The following is an 18,471-nucleotide window of genomic DNA, read 5'->3' as shown; positions in this document are numbered from 1 at the left end:
GCTGAACAGAATTACTAGAAATTTGGCAGAGAGGTAGTCCTCAGGTCAAGGAAGTGCCTTTTGTAGGTTTGGTGTAAATCTGTTCAGTAGATTCTGAGAAAATAGCCTTTAAATCAATATATATATCTGAGCCAGCTTACGGTGCGCTTACGGTACGCTTACCGTACGCGTACGGTGGCGTGCGCGAGCGCGATTCTGATTGGCTCTTAGATCTTAGTAAACATTCGAATCGGCCGAAACCAGGAAGCGGCGGCCGCCATTTTCTCTCTCCCACTGAGAGTGTGGATTAAAATACAAAGCACAAAAACATGTAAAGGGGATGTTTGGACAGCTCCAAAACACCTAGCCATGTTGAGGGAGTCCCCAAAGATCCCCCAAGGCCAAAAACGGAATTTTTATTTTTTCGCTAATTACGCCGATTACGCTTACCGTACGCGTACGGTAAAAAAATATTTAAAAAAAAAAATTAACCACACTCTCCCCACCCCGTGTGCAAATGGTGCCCGAAGGGCACCATTTGTGCATGGCTTATAAAATTTGTGAAAAATTAAAATATTACCTTTCAAAACGAAGTGCATCATATGTCCACCATGTGCGCATGGTGCGCGAAGCGCATCGTGCGTACATTGCCCATCTAGCGTAACGTGGGCACGCGGTGCGCGTAGCGCACCGCGTGCCCACCGCGCGTGCACGGCACTAACTGCGTAAAGTAGGCGCGCGGTGCGCGAAGCGCACCGTGCGCGCACGGAACGAACTGCGTTAAGTGGGCGCGCACGCCACGAATGGCGTAAAGTAACTTAGCATTTAAAAAACCGTACAAATTCACTGAAAAAACCATAGGTTTCACACACGTTATAGTTAGGAATTAGCATTTAAAAAACCTTGCAAATTCACTGAAAAAACCATAGGTTTCACACATGTTATAGTTAGCGGAAATTTTACTGATAAAAAACCAATGAAATTCCCCCGTTATAGTTAGTGCAGGCAACTATAACTCACGCGACCGCAATCTTCTGCTGATGACATATGTGTCTTTATGAAAAAAATATATTTGTAATATATGTATAGCTAAAAATTTATGGAAGAAGACATGGGCAAATAAGTGTCTAAATACAGTATTAGCATCAGCAGAGGATTGCGGTCGCGTGAGTTATAGTTGCCTGCACTAACTATAACGGGGGAATTTCATTGGTTTTTTATCAGTAAAATTTCCGCTAACTATAACATGTGTGAAACCTATGGTTTTTTTCAGTGAATTTGCAAGGTTTTTTAAATGCTAATTCCTAACTATAACGTGTGTGAAACCTATGGTTTTTTCAGTGAATATATATATATATATATATCCAACGTAAAAGTTTCCCCAACGAAAGAGCCTTCATACAAGTGGTTTCTGTTTAGGAATTCATTTACTGGAGGCTGCTGAAGCGAGGAAAGGAACATCTTACAGCACAAATAACAACAAAAGCCTGACGCGTTTCATGCGTAGAGCACTTTCTCAAAGGCAATGTTCAAAGATCAGCGCCGCCTCAGGTGCAGCAAAGTTCTTAAATCAAGTCCAGCCCCAGTGGGCGTGGCAGACCGCACGGCCTTCTGGACTCTGTAGTTGCACAAAGTAAAACTCAAGTGAGCTGGTGCGCTGTCTCTGTAGTGAATTAAAATAAATCCCAAGTGGGTTGCTGTATCGTTGCTCGTCCATCGTACAGCCTGTAACGGCCTTCAGCTTCCATCACTTGTCCCTCAAAGCGCATGTCGTTTGGCACGCACGAGGACTGCATCGCAGCGGGGCTCTTTCACGGCCGGAACCAGCCGTACACATCCAACGTAAAAGTTTCCCCAACGAAAGAGCCTTCATACACGTGGTTTCTGTTTAGGAATTCGTTTACTGGAGGCTGCTGAAGCGAGGAAAGGAACATCTTACAGCACAAATAACAACAAAAGCCTGACGCGTTTCATGCGTAGAGCACTTTCTCAAAGGCAATGTTCAAAGATCAGCGCCGGCTCAGGTGCAGCAAAGTTCTTAAATCAAGTCCAGCCCCAGTGGGCGTGGCCGACCGCACGGCCTTCTGGACTCTGTAATTGCACAAAGTAAAACTCAAGTGAGCTGGTGCGCTGTCTCTGTAGTGAATTAAAATTAATCCCAAGTGGGTTGCTGTATCGTTGCTCTTCCATCGTACAGCCTGTAACTGCCTTCAGCTTCCATCACTTGTCCCTCAAAGCGCATGTCGTTTGGCACGCACGAGGACTGCATCGCAGCGGGGCTCTTTCACGGCCGGAACCAGCCGTACACATCCAACGTAAAAGTTTCCCCAACGAAAGAGCCTTCATACAAGTGGTTTCTGTTTAGGAATTCATTTACTGGAGGCTGCTGAAGCGAGGAAAGGAACATCTTACAGCACAAAGGCAGTTACAGGCTGTAAGATGGAAGAGCAACGATACAGCAACCCACTTGGGATTTATTTTAATTCACTACAGAGACAGCGCACCAGCTCACTTGAGTTTTACTTTGTGCAACTACAGAGTCCAGAAGGCCGTGCGGTCGGCCACGCCCACTGGGGCTGGACTTGATTTAAGAACTTTGCTGCACCTGAGGCGGCGCTGATCTTTGAACATTGCCTTTGAGAAAGTGCTCTACGCATGAAACGCGTCAGGCTTTTGTTGTTATTTGTGCTGTAAGATGTTCCTTTCCTCGCTTCAGCAGCCTCCAGTAAATGAATTCCTAAACAGAAACCACTTGTATGAAGGCTCTTTCGCTGAGGAAACTTTTACGTTGGATATATATATGTAAATCTTTCAAAGTCAAAGAAAAGAAAACTATGGAAACGGAAGAACAGAAGGGGTGGGCATGGAGCTTCGATCAGGCAAAAAGAAGAAAGAAGTATACCAACGCAAGAACTGGAAGAAATGGCATCAGTCATTAATTTGACTGACTTGACTTTAACACCTGAAGAAATCAAGGTATTGTCAATGGGATTTTCGTTTTGCAAACGCACAAATTTTAACTACACTCAGACACGTGTTGACTTTTTTAAATACATTAGAAAGCTAAAATTGAAAAAGTTTTTTAGTGTTAAAAATAGTACTCGTAAAGAAAACATGGAAATTGCAAATAAAGATCCAGGTAATTTGGAGGTTGGAGATATGGAGGTACAATTTGCATGTCAACAGTTGATGAGGGAAGCAGAAGGGTTGGATGTGGTTGATTCAATTAGTCAGACTGATGACCTATTTTGCCTGGATGTTTTTGACAGACCAATTACAACCTTTAAAACAAAATCCACGTTCATACCGAATACCCCAAAAGATTCAATTGACATGTTTTCTGAGCTTGTGGTGAAGGATTTGATGCAATTATCGGTACTGTCTAGCAAAGAATTTTTCAAAGATGAGAGTCTGTTTGAAAAGAGGTATAAGGCTGTGATAACTAAGGTCCAAAATAGGCAAGATATTGTTGTAAGACAAGCAGACAAGGGAGGGAACCTTGTTTTGTGGTCTTTAAAGGCATACAACACTGAAGCCAAGACACAGCTAAATGATAAAGATTGTTATCTGAAAGTCCCACAGAGTAATCTATTAGAGATTAAACACAAATATGCAAAAGACTTGACCAGGTGGCGAGATCTAGGCCTAATAAGTAAGACAGAGTTTCTGTTTTTGAAGGTTGACAACCCGGTAGTACCGATTTTATATCTGATCCCAAAAATCCATAAAAACAAAGATACACCTCCAGGGAGACCTATTATTTCAGCGATTGGCAGTTTATTTGAACCGACCTCCAGATATCTTGATGTGTTTTTACAAACCTATGTGAGGGCTCTCCCCGCATACATACAAGATACAAGGGACTTTTTGAATGAAATAGCAAATTTGAAATGGAGTGAGTCGTATTTATTGATCACTTTGGATGTGGTCAGTCTATATACTAGTATCTCCAATGATGATGGCATAAGGGCAATTAGACACTTTTTAAATCAAAGATCTATTAACATGTACCAACACACAAACATGTTGATTGAAATGTGTAGACTATGTCTCAGTAACAACCATTTCCTGTTTGGTGGCGAACCTATAGGCAGCTACAAGGGACTGCGATGGGTACCTGCTTCGCCCCCAGCTATGCTAATTTGCATATGGGCTGGTGGGAGGAGCAGGTGCTCAAAGTAAACTACAAGAATGAGTGGGAGACCCATGTAATTAAATGGATACGTTTCATAGACGATCTATTTATAATATGGAATGGCTCCAGGGAATCGGTACAAGAATTCATTGATCAAATTAATGTAAACAATCTCAATTTGAAGTTCACTGAGCACATAAGTGATACTAGTGTCACTTATTTAGACCTGGAGGTATTTATCTCTCAAGGCGAAATGCATACAAGAACTTATCGTAAGCCAACTGCAGGTAATACGATATTACATGCGGAGAGCTTCCATCCTCCAAGCCTTATAATGAGTATTCCCTATGCAGAAAATCTAAGGATGAAACGAAACTGTAGTGATATAGAGTCTTTGGTAGAAGCACAGGGAGCACCTACCAAGAGATTTCTACAGCGAGGATACACTCCTACAGTCTTGAATCAGGCTAAAGAAAAGGTAAACAGCATACGAAGAGAAACATTATTAAAACCAGATGAAGTGAAGGCAAATGAAAAGAAAAAATGAGCACAAGATCAGCTCAGAATGATTACTGGGTACAGTGCCTACCAGACCAATGTGAGAGATAGCCTGTGCAGGCACTGGCACCTAATCAAACATGATCAGGTATTACATGATCTTGTGTCAAGAAGACCCATGATAACCTTTAATAAAGCAAAATCAATGAGAGAGGACTTATTTAGAATTAGTCCGAGTGTGGCGAAGCGGGGAACGACTTGGTTACAGACCACCCCAGGCTTTCACAAATGTTTTAAATGTAAGGCCTGTAAACATGGCAAAAATGAAAGACAAGTAGTATCTCCCCTGCTGAATAGTCCATGGAAAATAAGAACTTCACTGAACTGTAAAAGTGAATATGTTGTTTATGTTTTACAATGTTCATGCCCGAAAATGTATGTTGGGAGTACAATACACATGGTCCACATTCGTATACTCCAACATTTGCGAGCAATTAAGAATAATGACAAAAGCTATGTGGTAGCGCGCCACATTAATGAAATACACAAGGGGAACATCAGTGACCTGGCATATTTTGCAATAGATCAAATCCCTAAAAACATGAGAGGTGGCGACAGAGAAAAAAAGTTGCGTAAACTAGAATCTAACTACATACTCTTATTTAATACCAAAATTCCAAATGGTTTAAATATTGAGGAGGATTTACATGTACATTTGATATGAAGATTTTGTCAATGGTCCATTTCATGACTTGATTTTAATAAAAAAAAATGTAATTTTTTTTTTAAATTTTTTTAAAAAATATTTACACCAGTTAGTAAACACCTAGAAACAACATGTAGGTCACAAAGCAGTTATCTTTTATCAAACAACAAGTCTGCAATATTATGATAAACTACAGGGTTATATTGAGTTATTTGATATAAATATTTTTTGAAACATTAATGTTTTATGCCTATATTAATATTGAATTGTGGGAACATATTGAATTTTTGCACTAGCAATATAATGCTCTTTTATGCTCTACATAACTCCATAGAGGTGGATTGAGATACTCAAATATTTGATGTTATAGACACTAAAGCAGTTTTACATAATTCATTTAGAACATCTATAGAAATATTTTTAACTTTTGTAGTTTTTCTAACCTTTAATCTTGTACTGTAAATGCTAATTTGCACAGTAATCAAGAATGTTGCACTAGTGATCAGATGTACTGTAATGCACTTGCACTTTATCTACAATGACTTGCACTAAATTACAATATGTTTTTATTTCTATTTATCAACAGAATCTTGGATTGGATATGACATAATTGTAGGGCACTTGCCCGTTACCTCTTTGCTTTTGAATATTGTGACCGCTTCCATAATGACAGATTAAGGTGAATCATAGTATATCATGACTGATATGTGAAACCGCATGCTATCCTAAGAACCTATTAGGAAGCAGCAATTAAGTATGTGAGTTTTAGATTTTGTGAATATAACACCATTCAGTTGTGTTAAAACAAAAACAATTTCTCTCAAATGATTCATATCTCGATGTAGTAAAGAGTTTTTAGGTATATATGCAATATGGAATTTTAAATATTGTGTATTTAAACCTATTAGTGATTTTAACTAATGAACTGAAAGTCGGTCTGAACAAAGTTAATGACGATATTCATTTATGTAGTCTGTTTTCCATATCCATTGTACCAAACAAATCATGTGACCTTTCCTGGTGTGTTTAAAACTGGTGTTTCTTATTGACTTCCCAGTGTGAGAAAGGCAAGTGTGCCGAAACGCGTCAAGCTCATATAATAAACTAAAGCTGAATGGTGAAGCTCACCCGAGTGTCGGAGTCTGATTTCAGCAAGGAAGTCAGAGTTGGTTTGGATATATATATATATATATATATATATATATATATATATATATATATATATATATATATATATAAGCAGTTAAGGAAATATTTTAGGAACTTTTCACCACGTGACTTTTGACTGCCGTCGCCTTTGTTTTATTTGAATAACGGTATGTCCAATTTGCATGATATATTATCATTATCATTATTATTGCCGGTACTATGTCTGAGCTGATTATATTGTTTTTCAATTGCTCGCTTTTTAAGCTTGTGGGGATTGTATAATCAGTTGATTATTTAGTCCGCTTGGGTTATGTTGATAGTACTGCAAAGCTATGCAAGCTAAACAATACGCTGTTATAACTGGTAAAACTGGTATGCTGTACGCTTTTCTGATTGATGTGTGTAAGAAGACACTTGATGTTAAAACACTCATGCAAGAACGCTTTCATGTCAAAACTTTCTGCTCTTTCATCATTGCTAACAATGCAATTTTTTCTGCAGTTTTCTGTAGCCAAATTAAAGGCAATTAAAGTTGTCTCTTTATAGAATACATTTAACTTCCTGGTGTGACATAAAAATCTCTATAGTGTGCAGGTCTGCTACAGTTCTAATACCTTTCTACATCAAGTCAAGTTTTCTGAGTCACCCTTGGTACCCTTTTGGTGGCCCATGATTTTGAAGAGGACGACAACCACGTACAAAAAGTTCCTGTCATAATTTAACCCAACCGCCTGGGCGACTATAAATATAATTATCCTCTCCATAGATAAGGATACACAGTTTTCACTGATAACTTCTATTTCAGAGTATGGGAGCTTAAAGTAGGCCTATTGTTATCACAGGATGTGTGTTTGTTTCTCCCTCCTGCAAAACAATAATGAGAAGGAAAAGTAGCCTTTTGCAAGTGTAGTGCTTCTTCTATGCCTTTTCTCCGCTGCGTAGACTGTTGGAACCTTAAGGGGGAGATGGTGTAGTGTTTCTTCTATCCCTTTTCTCCACTGCAATCAAAGTTGGAACCGTACCCATGTAATAATGCCTGTTTGAGTTTAATCTATGTGCGCTGACTAGACCGTCAGTTGACAGTTGGTTCCTGGAGCTGGTGGTCCTGCTGCGCGTCTGGTTGTGAATAAACACTTCAAAACTTACCTTTTGTCTAGTTTTCACTACACTTTCAGGGTGACAATTCACGATCAGACGGGACCCACGCCACTTCATCTCGTTGTGTGGACCTGTCTCCTCTGACTCCTGAGGTTGCTGTTACCGCTGATGCTGTTCTTTACACGGATGTCTGTCGTTTTCGCCCTGAGGCTGCTGCGTGACTCCTGAACGACTGCATGGTGCCTCTGCCCATACCTTCACCCTGAGACTGCTTCCTCCGTCAGCGTGCGGTCACGTGAGGCTGTTTCTTTTCATTTTAACTGTATTGTGCCATATTTATGACCCTGCCTTGCCAGTCCTCCATTTCGTGTCTCTGGAGTTTTTCTGCCTTCCGCCCATTGGCCACCTTCCTCTGCCTCCCTTGGTCATTGGTTGCTTGCCTTGTCTCCAGTTCAGACGTGCAGGTCAAGCAAGTTCTTCCAGCCTCATTTGTCGTCCTCTCCAGCTTCCCCAGGTCATTGGTTGAGTCACTCATTTTCACGCGGGCCAGGCAAGCAAATCTCTTGCTTCACGTACCCAGGCAGTGTTGCTTAGCAACCGAGACGCCCTACTATGACTCGCACAGAACATTTTCAACTGACTTCTTCACGTTATCACCAGCTTCATTTTTGTTTGGTCTGTGCAACCTTCCCTTATGCTGATTAACACAGTTATTCCTGGTTGACTGCTTCAAGCTCAGCATTGCTTTTGTTTACTGTGCGAATTCTATTACGCTGATTCGCACAGCATTTCATTGGTTACGCTGATTTGGGCAGCTATTGGTGTGCTGAATGATTCAAGCTCATTGTTGCTTCTGTTTATTTTGTGCAAGTTCTACCACACTGATTCTCACAGCATTTCATCGGTGTGTGCTTCTTTACTTGGTCTGTGCGATTTTTACACGCTGACTCACACAGCATTGCATTTCTACTTCTTTTTTTTTCTGTATAGATTTCTTTGCTTTTTCTGCTAGTTTTGAATTTCTCTCTCTTTAGTTCCTGCCCTGATTTGCACAGCTTTTGCTCTTGAATTGGCAGTGTGTGGTGAATCAGCATTAATTGTTCATTTACATTCCACATATTACATTGCTATTACACTTTTGGTTTTTGATTTTTTTTCTTTTTCCTTCAAATATGGCATCTGCTACTTTAAACTTCACTGTTAATCCACCAACATAATTTTGTGTGTTCCTAGAGATCCACCAGTTCCTTGGTTACAAGGGAAGGATTATTTTGTGAATTATTTAATTACTATTGACCATGCTAATAAGTTGTCAACAGAAAGGAAAAAAAATGTTGTTGCACTCTTTAGGTCTTGAAGGCTTAAGAATGTATGGTCAATTGAAAAAAGAAACCGTTGCTGATGAAAACATTGTCAATGAAGCCATTAGCCATTAGCTATTTAAACAATTATTTTTCTCTTAAAGTTTGTATAGGTATAACTCATTGTAAGTTTTTCCAAAGGAAGCAAGGTTAGAGTCAATCCATTGATGAATATGTAACTGCCCTAAAGAACATTGCATTAAATTGTTGTTTCGGTGTCATTCCAGAGAATTAGTTAGGGATCAGGTAGTAATGCATACTTATGATGCGTCTTTGAAAAGAAGGGGACCCCTACATAAGCAATGAACTTGCTATACGCAGGGACAAACCACATAAGGTAAAGAAGACTATAGCAAGCTTCAATAACAAATGCCAAAATATTCTTGGTGTATATTAGAAGATACCACTAGTTATATTCTATACATGAATCAAAAAATACATAATTATTATGAAAAATATAATTTTATTTATTTTCAATTTTCATTTTTTGTTTTTCTAAATTCATTTTAAATCATTTAATTAAAGAAGATATACATTGACAATAAATATTAACAAAAAACAATATATAAAGTAGTTGTGCTAAAATAAACATCATATTTGTTAAACAATTCAACAATTCACATAAATAAAATTGAATATACGGTTGATGAACAGTTGATAGGGGCAGTGCGGTAGATGTAAGCACTTATGATGAGTCTACACAAGAAAGATTGTGGATCAATGGTGATAATCCTCTGAAAGATGTTCTTGCAGTAGCTAGGAATGCTGAAATATCGTGTGTGTGTGCCATAGCACTTAAGAAAGATGGCCAGTTGTCTGAGCAGTAGGAGACATTTGCTAGGGTGCTCACTACTAAAACCCAATTTCATACCTCAAGTAAATCTTCCAACAAGAAAGATGCAAGCAAAAGGAAAAAAAGAACTCAAATGTTTTCGTTGTGATAGTAAATATAATTTATCCAATGATAGGAAGCGCCCAGCAATCAAACAAAAGTGTACTAATTGAAGGAAAATCGGTCATTTTAGCCGCATTTGCAATACTAAAAAATTTAGAAAAGAGAAAGTTAAATACTTTAAGGAGGGTGCATTCTCATAGTCTAATGATGATAGTGATGACGAAGATTGCAAAGTTCTGTACTTAAAAGAAAAAAAAGTGGTCCTAAACATTTCTTGCAGTGATGACTCCAGTAAACTTATGTGTTTGATGTTTATGTCAAGGTACTTATAGAGCGCACTGTCACCAGACGGCCACCTTGCTGTGTCGCCTTTTGCGGTTTCCTGGCGCTGATACTCATACCGCTGTGGAACCCCTCCTGGCTTTCCCTGTGAAGTGTCCACTCCTGGGCACCCCCAGGGTGAAGCCAGGCATCCTTAGCACTGTTGGGGCCAGAGTGGAGGCTAAGCAAGCTATTGCCCAGAGTTGCAGCGTGGGGCCCGTGATTAGAATAGGCACCGAGGCGAGAATAGACAGGTCCGAGGAAATTGAGCCCGAGCCCCGCCGAGGCAGGAATCGAACCCTGGTCCCTGGCCAGAACTCTGCTTCAGGGTCTGCCGCTCTAATCATTGAGCCACACTCCTCCACTTTGATGTCTATGGTCTATGGGTGTGGTTAATATGCGAATTGCTGAGGATTCCGGCTCACCATTTACCATCGTCAATGAATGCATTTGGTCCAACAAATTCATTGATAAGCTTTGTCCTAATTTAGTTGATGCTGATATTGCCCCTGAGAGTTGCCCTGGCCAATATATTGATTTGCTTGGTGATAGGAATCTCATCTTTGGGTTAAAAAACAGACGGGCTTTTTTCAAGATGAATGTTTCCAAGTAAGGCTCTTCTGTTCTAGGATGGAATGATCAAAGAAAACGTTATATTATTTTGGATCCAATTGACATTGAACAGGTGTTAGTTTTGGATGAGGGTGCGTGTTTGGGATAAAGAGTATGTGAGGAGTTTTCCAGCATTTTCTCATGTCAATTAGGCAGATTAGAGGGTTTTGAACACCAGATTTATCTTAATGTCAATGCTTCTCCTAAAATTCATAAACTTAGAAGTGCTTCTTTATCTGTCAGAGATGAAGTGGAGAAGGAATTTGAGAGGTTGTTCAAGGATGGTGTCATAAAACCCATCGAGGCTGCGGAATGGATTTTCCCATTAGTCGTCGCTAGGAAGGCCAACAGAAAAATCAGATTGTGCATTGATCTGCGTCACCTTAATGGTAACATTTTGATGGATCTATTTCCCCTTCCCAAAATCAATGAAATGTTAACTAAAACCAGAGGTATGAAACATTTTTCCACTATTGACTTGTCTCAAGCCTATCACCAAATTCCCTTTTGAGATGAGAGTAAAAACTTACCAGATTAATCTCTCACATTAGTTGTTTTCAATTCACCAGAATGCCGTTTGGTTTAGCCTCTGTGGCTGCTGTTTTCCAGTGCTTAATGCAAAATATTTCGGTAACTTGGATTACGTTCTAAAATTCCAAGATGATTTCCTTGTCATGGTGAAGGATAGTAATGGACATAAAATTAAACTTAGCCATGTGCTCTCACTGTTGAACAAGTTTGGGTTCACAGTGGAATATTCCAAGTGTATATTTCCTGCCAGGAAGGTGACTTTTTTAGGTCACGAGACTAGCGCTGTTGGCATTCATCCTAAAACCAAACTACTTTCTGCTATTTCTGATGCTCCCAGTCCTGCAAATAAATATGAGGTAAAATACTTTTTGTCGAATTCATTTCCAAATTTGTGGAAAATTTTTCAAGTAGAACTTTTCACATTAGGCAACTTTTGAAACTAAGAGCAAATTTGGAGTGGACTCCTGACTGTCAAAAGGATCTAAAAATGTTATTTCCTCAGCTCACGCTTTGCAGGGTTTTGATCCCTTAGGAAAGAATGTGATCACCGCTTATGCTAGTGGTACTGGCATTGGTGCAGTTCTTTCCCAAGTGGGGAAAATGGTAGTGAATGTGTTCTTGTGTATGCGTCATGGTCGTTATCTCCTGCCGAATGTAAATATGCTGCAATTGAAAGAGAAGCTCTAGCATGTGCATGGACACTCAAACATTTTCGCTCTTTTGCTTGGGGTAGAGAAGTTACCATCAAATGTGATCAAAAACCTTTAGTCAAGGTTTTGTCTAATGTTGGCATGAACAATGTTTCCTCTAGATTAGCAAGGCTCTCCGTGAGGTTATTAGACTTCATATATAAAATAGAATATTTACCTGGGATGAAAAATGCTGTTACGGATTTTTCCGTCATGTTTGCCTATTCAAATGGTTGAAAACCAAATGACCTTATGGAAAGTGTACAGCCTGGTTGTGGGACCATGGTTTGGAACCCTTCACTAGGGATGAGTGGATTGAAGGGTTCAAAAAATATTTGTGTTTGATGAAAGTGGCTGAGTTTGTGAGTAATGGGTGGCCATGTAAAATACAGGTGAAAGATCTCAAGGCATTCTGAGAGGTCAGAGATGAGTTGACCATTATTGATGGGAATATTGTGAGAGGTGAAAGGTTGGTTTCTCCTGAAAATTTGAGAAGCAAAATAATATCTTTATATCATGAAGGACACTTGGGTATTATTAAAACTAAATCTATTGTGAAAAGTAGGTACTGGTAGCCCGGCATGGAAATTGAGGTAGAGAGAGTTGTAAGAGAGTGCAATTCATGTTTGTCTGCTGATAAACCCTTAAAACTTTGAGAACCCCATGAGTGATTTTATGTGTCCTGAGTCCCTGTGGGAGCACGTAGCTGTGACATCATGGGTCCTGCTGGGAGTTCTGGAAAATATGTAATCTCTCTTATGGATATTTTTTCTAAATGGCCTGTTGTAAGGATTATTAAGAAATTAGACACTGATACTGTCATCAATTTTTTTGATGAAGTGTTTCTTAATGAAGGCGCCCTAGTCATCATCATCAGTGACAATGGGGTACAGTTTACTTCTGATGTCATGATGCAGTATTTGGAAAAATGTGGCTTCAAACACAAAACAACCTCATTGTACAATCCTAGTGGCAACAGTCTTGTAGAACGTTATAAAAGCGTCTTCAAGGATGCCATTCAATTGGCTTGTAGGAACAACATACCCTGGGAGACTCAAGTGTTTAAAACAGTGTGGTCATAAAGAGTTTCAGTGGTTGATTCCACTAAGTTTTCTCCTTTCGAACTCATATGGTGAAGGAAACCTAGAGCCAAATGGTACACAGTTTGGATTAAAAGCATTGGTGATGTCAATTGGTCTTCCTCTGAGGTGAAAAAATAATTTGGTGCTTTAGCATGACAAAAATAAAGAGTGTTATGACACTAAGTATAATACCAAACAAACCAAGTTCTCTGTGGGTCAGTGAAAAGGGGGAGAAGAAACACTACAGCAAGGTGGCATGTCAATGTTTGGTCGTATTCCAGCAGTCAACATCTAATAATGCTAATTACTTGGAGGAGTCAGTATCTGTTTTCTCACTCTGAGTCACTAATTATAAAATCTAAGTGCCTTGCTCTGCCTGAGTAACACAGTCATTTTAGACTATAAGAGGTAAAGCAGTACCGGAGTCCAAGATCCAAACCATGGATGAGATGCCAGGGTAGGAGGAGGTTGTCATGTATGTAGCTGGACTCTATGATCCTGTGGCCACCCTGTGGCCACCCTGAGCTAAAGTCACTCCTCCATACCCTAGATACCATTTCCTACTAGGTGCGGAGGAAGCGGGTAGAGGATGGGGCAAACTACTGGGGGCAAGGTCCAGCAACTCGGAATGTAGACTAGCTCCCCCAGGATTAGCCCTCCAAATATACACACTCCTTATCCAATTTGTCAACTCTGATGCAGCACAAACGCTGTCAACTAGTTTTATGTCAGCAAACACTGGCTGCAACAACAAAACCACACACGAAAACAAATGTCCTTATTACACACGTTAAGTGTATTTCAATGACATCGAGTGATGGCATCATAAGAGCACTATAAATAGTGCTTTGAGCTGTAGAAATAGAAGAAATTCACATATTATGTGCTTAACATGTGTAATAGTTCTCTTGTGATGTCTTAACAATGCTGAAATAAAAATGTATACAAATCATGCACTAATGACAGGCAAAATAATGTAAACTAAACTTGATAAATCAGATATCAATCAGTGATCAAGATTTGTAGAGCACGGCTGCATCACCTTTGAGCATCTTGAGGTGCTGGAAGAACAAGCTGCCTGTTCTCCTATTGGCTGAGAAATTCAAGTCTTGAGGTCCTTCCTGAACTGTTGGAAAGACTGTGAGACTATAAGATGCAGGGGGAAGTTGTTCCAGGTCTTAGTCCCCAGGTGGGAGAAGGAGTGGCCTTAGCTCTTCATCCGGCAGATGTGACGTGAGGCTGAGGGGAAGAAGTATTCGTAACTGAGTTTCCTGGTAGGTTGGTAGAAGTTCATTTGAGTGTTGAGCTATGCCAGTCCTTTGTTGTGTAGTGCCTCGTAAGCGTGGGTGAACAGCATGAACTGGCATCTCTTTGTGACTGGTAGCCAGTGGAGTTTTGTGAGGTGAGGGGTGATGTGAGTACGTCTGGGGAGGTCGGGGATGAGTCTGGCTGCAGTACTCTGGATAGTCTGAAGTTTCGTCGTGAGCTGAGTGGTTGTTCCATCGTTGAGGGAGTTGCCGTAGTTTAGTCTGCTGGCAATGAGAGCTTGTGACTGTTTGCCTGTTGTTTGGTGGGAGCCACATGAAGAACTTCCTGAGCATTTGGAGGGTGAAGAAGCAAGCAGAGAAGACGGCGCTGACTTGCTTCTTCATGGAAAGTTGCCTGTCTAGGGTGATGCTATGGGTGCGGGCATGTTCGGTGGGTTTGGGGGTTGGGCCAACCTCAGGTGGCCAACATTTGCTGTTCCAGAGAGTGTCCTTGCCTTTCTCAAAGATGAGTACTTCTGTCTTGTTGGTGTTGAGTTTAAGACAGTTGTTGTTCATCCAGATGGCCACGTCTTTCGTGCATCTTTGGAACTTGTCCTTGGTGGTCGGTGGGTAGTTAGTCAGAGAGAGGATGAGTTGGGTGTCATCCACATAGGAGATTATGTTTAGTCCATGGCTCCTGACTCTGTTTGCCAGGGGTGTCATGTATATGTTGAAAAGGTTTGGGCTGAGGGATGAGCCTTGAGGTACACTGCAGTTGATGTTCTTAGGGAGCAAGGAGAGGGGCAGGAGAATGACCTACTGCATTCTTCCTGTGAGGTTGGATGCGATCTACTTGAGGTCTGCTTCTCAGATTCCAATCTGGTGGAGTCTGCTTAGCAGTGTCTGGTGGGATACAGTGTTAAAGGCTACTAAGAGGTCGAAGAGGATGAGGGCTGCTGTTTCTCCACGGTCCAACGGCATTCTGATGTCATCCATGGCAGTGATTAGGGCTGTCTATGTGTTGCTGTTACCTCTGAAGCCTGATTGGGAGGGGTCCAGAAGGTTGTGGTTATCCGAATGTCTGCTGAGCTGGATGTTGATGGCTTTCTCACTGACCCAGACTGGGAAAGGGAGCAGGGACATGGGTCAGTAGTTCTTAGTTACCCTGGGTCTGTGGATGGTTTCTTCAGCAGTGGCTTCACATTGGCATGCTTCCATTTCTGGGAAAGAGGGCAGTGGTTATAGAGGAGTTGAGGACCTTGGTGAATTCTTTGCTGATGGCTTGATTGCTGAGGTTGAAAGTATGGTGTGGGCATGGGCCTGCTGGGGCTCCTGAGAGGGCGGATCTCATGATGGACCCCATTTCCTTCTTGGATGTTCCACAAGGTGAGCTGGTGTGGGTGTACATCAGTCAGAGTGATGCAGTTGATGCTGTCCTGAGCAGGGGGTTACGGTGCAAAGTCTTGGTAGATGGTAGATGTTGTGAAAAATGTCTGCAAGGGTGCCACAGAGAGCTTGCGAGGGTGTGATGTTATTTTCTGTTGCCAAGGGGTTGGTGAACTCCTTGACTATGTTGAAAAGTTCCTTGCTGTTGTTAGAGCTGTCCCTGATGCAGGTGGCTTAGATGGTCTGGCTGGAATGTGGAGGGGTGGGTGTTGGGAGGTTCCGAGATAACAAAGTGGATGCAGTGGTGGTCGGTCCAGGTGAGTTCTTTGGTGTGGGTCTATTTCACTCTGTTACTGGTGGAGAAGATAGGGTTGAGTGTGTGTCTTGCGGAGTGGGTGGGGTATGTGACCAGCTGTTTGAGCCAGAGGTTTGCCATACTTCCTAGGAGGTAGGTCGTGTTGGCATCATCAGTGTTCTTAAGGTGGAAGTTGAGGTCTCATAGGAAGATGTACAACTTCAAGCTGATGGTGAAAGTCAGGGATAGCGTCGCAAAGGTGGGTAGGGTCCTGGTGGTCTGTAGTCTAGGGGGCCTCTAATGGTGATTTTGCTGTTGGTTTGGAGTTGGATGTTGAGGTGCTCCATAAAGATGTAGAGTGGTTGGTGGTGGTGGAGCCTTCGAGGTTCTCTTTGTAGATAATGGTGATGCCGCCGCTATTTCTGTTGGATCTGTCCTGTGTGCTATCTTGTATCCATCAGAGGGGTTGTGGTGATGTCTGGAGCAGATATAGTGTCCAGTAAGGTCTCTGTGATAAGGATGACGTCCGGGGCACAGGTCATGATGGTGTCCCAGAATTCCATTACATGTTTTCCGAGGGAGCATGATTTGATCAGCCAGCAGTGGATATTTCTGGAGGTGTATGCTTATGTGAGTCTCGATTTAATAATGCAATGTGTGTAACAAATGAGAAAACATCTTTTAAAGCTTCCTTTGTAATGCACCATAGAGATCGAAAAACTGGTGCAAAAGGATTATAATAAAACTTACATGTATGAAACTTTCTAAGTAGCTGCTTTACACCTCAAAGAACATAGATTTATTCAAGCGACAATAAATATTTGTTTTATAGAATTATTTTACATATTGGTACTTTTTGATATGTAATAATGAGCTATTGTTAGGATCAAATATATCTATGCAATCACTTATGACAACTTCTAAATCTTGCTTATTTTGCGATGAATATGTAATTGAATTTATTATGCTTGGACCTAATTGCAAATGTGTTTGTTAATAAGAATTACATTACTTGATATGCAATAAATGATTTTCCTCTTAGGATTTCATTCTACTCTAAGGACTGATGAATAAGACCTCTACCTGCCTATTCATGTAATACTTTTTGTACTTTCAAATAATATTCCTGATGCATAAGGGACATTTTTTCGACACTTTGACATGGTTTCCCATGTGGGAGCCTGACCTCATGATACTAACACATGGAAAGTAACATTTGAACAATTCTTTTTGGATCAAATTGTGTGCCCGGACAGACAATCGATTCCCATGGATGGTATGGGAACAGTCTCTGAAGTATCTTCTTTTGCACCTTGTGAACAAATGATGGTCTCATGGGTGACAGGCCATTGTGAGGTGATAGCTGATGTCAACTCCGGATGCAGCAAGTATTCTATTACTGAAAGGACCCGGTATGGGGTGCAGCATTCTCTCTCAATCGCTCAGACACTTATGGCCCCTACTACCTACCCCTTTTCCAGCTGATGAGAGCCCTTGAACATTTTCCTTGAATGCTGTTGGACACTTGGAGATGCTGGCTCTCAAAGACATGCTCTCAGACTCTGAGACTGAGACATCCTGGCCTTGGCAGTCCTTGTTTTCCCCGAATGCTGAGGCTGCTAATGCAGAAATTCCTCTCCTTAGCCATTTTTCCTCAATCCCATCTCTCATTAAACTATAAGCCTATGCCAAAAAAACTGATTCAAACCATTCTCCTGCCTTTAATGGTAGGGGGAATTAAATTTGCTTGGCAAACTTAATTGACTCTGTGGCTAAATAGTAGCCTCCATATTTCCTTCTTTTTGATTTATCTTTGCTATATACGTGGGTTTTAACTACAAATCTGTAATTGATTATCAAGACTCATGAATTATTGCCTAAATGCTGATAATTTGCTTGAATTCGAAAAGATTCAATACAGCGACTAAATGTAACCCTTGTCATCCGAGTCTTCTTTAAAATGTAACCTAACATTTTCTTTCCACAGAGACCATGCATGGACAGTCATAGATTATTCTCAGAACACCAGATTATTTTGTTATTATTTTGCACTGCTACCTCAGAACTATTGGTTTGTATCATTTTGGCTCAACTAAACTTCTTAGGTTTGAAATTCCTGTAGTCATATTGTACATTTACTGTATGATCTTGAGAGTGGTCTATTTAACTATTTAATGTATCTAATTTGTAAGTTGGTTACCAATTAATTGGTCTTCATTGGGTAGCCAACAGGAGCCACCATAGTTCCTCACCCCTCAACACAATGAGCAAGGCCCATCGAGAGCCAAAGCCTCCTGGGTGTGAATAAACATAAATTTAATAGGTGAATTAATTGACAAATTGTCCTAATATGTTTGTGGGCCCAGTGGATGGAAATAACCAGAGCTTCCGCTGCAACAGTTCTGGGTGACCATTGCAGAATGGAAGAGAACAAGACAGGATGAAGAAGGACGTATTGTTAATCTGCGGGTATTTCCCATTAGGAAA

The sequence above is a fragment of the Triturus cristatus genome, chromosome 4_1 (assembly GCF_964204655.1).
Source record: "Triturus cristatus chromosome 4_1, aTriCri1.1, whole genome shotgun sequence".
In the NCBI taxonomy this organism is placed as follows: Eukaryota; Metazoa; Chordata; class Amphibia; order Caudata; family Salamandridae; genus Triturus; species Triturus cristatus.
Note: the sequence above shows the minus strand (reverse complement) of the source record.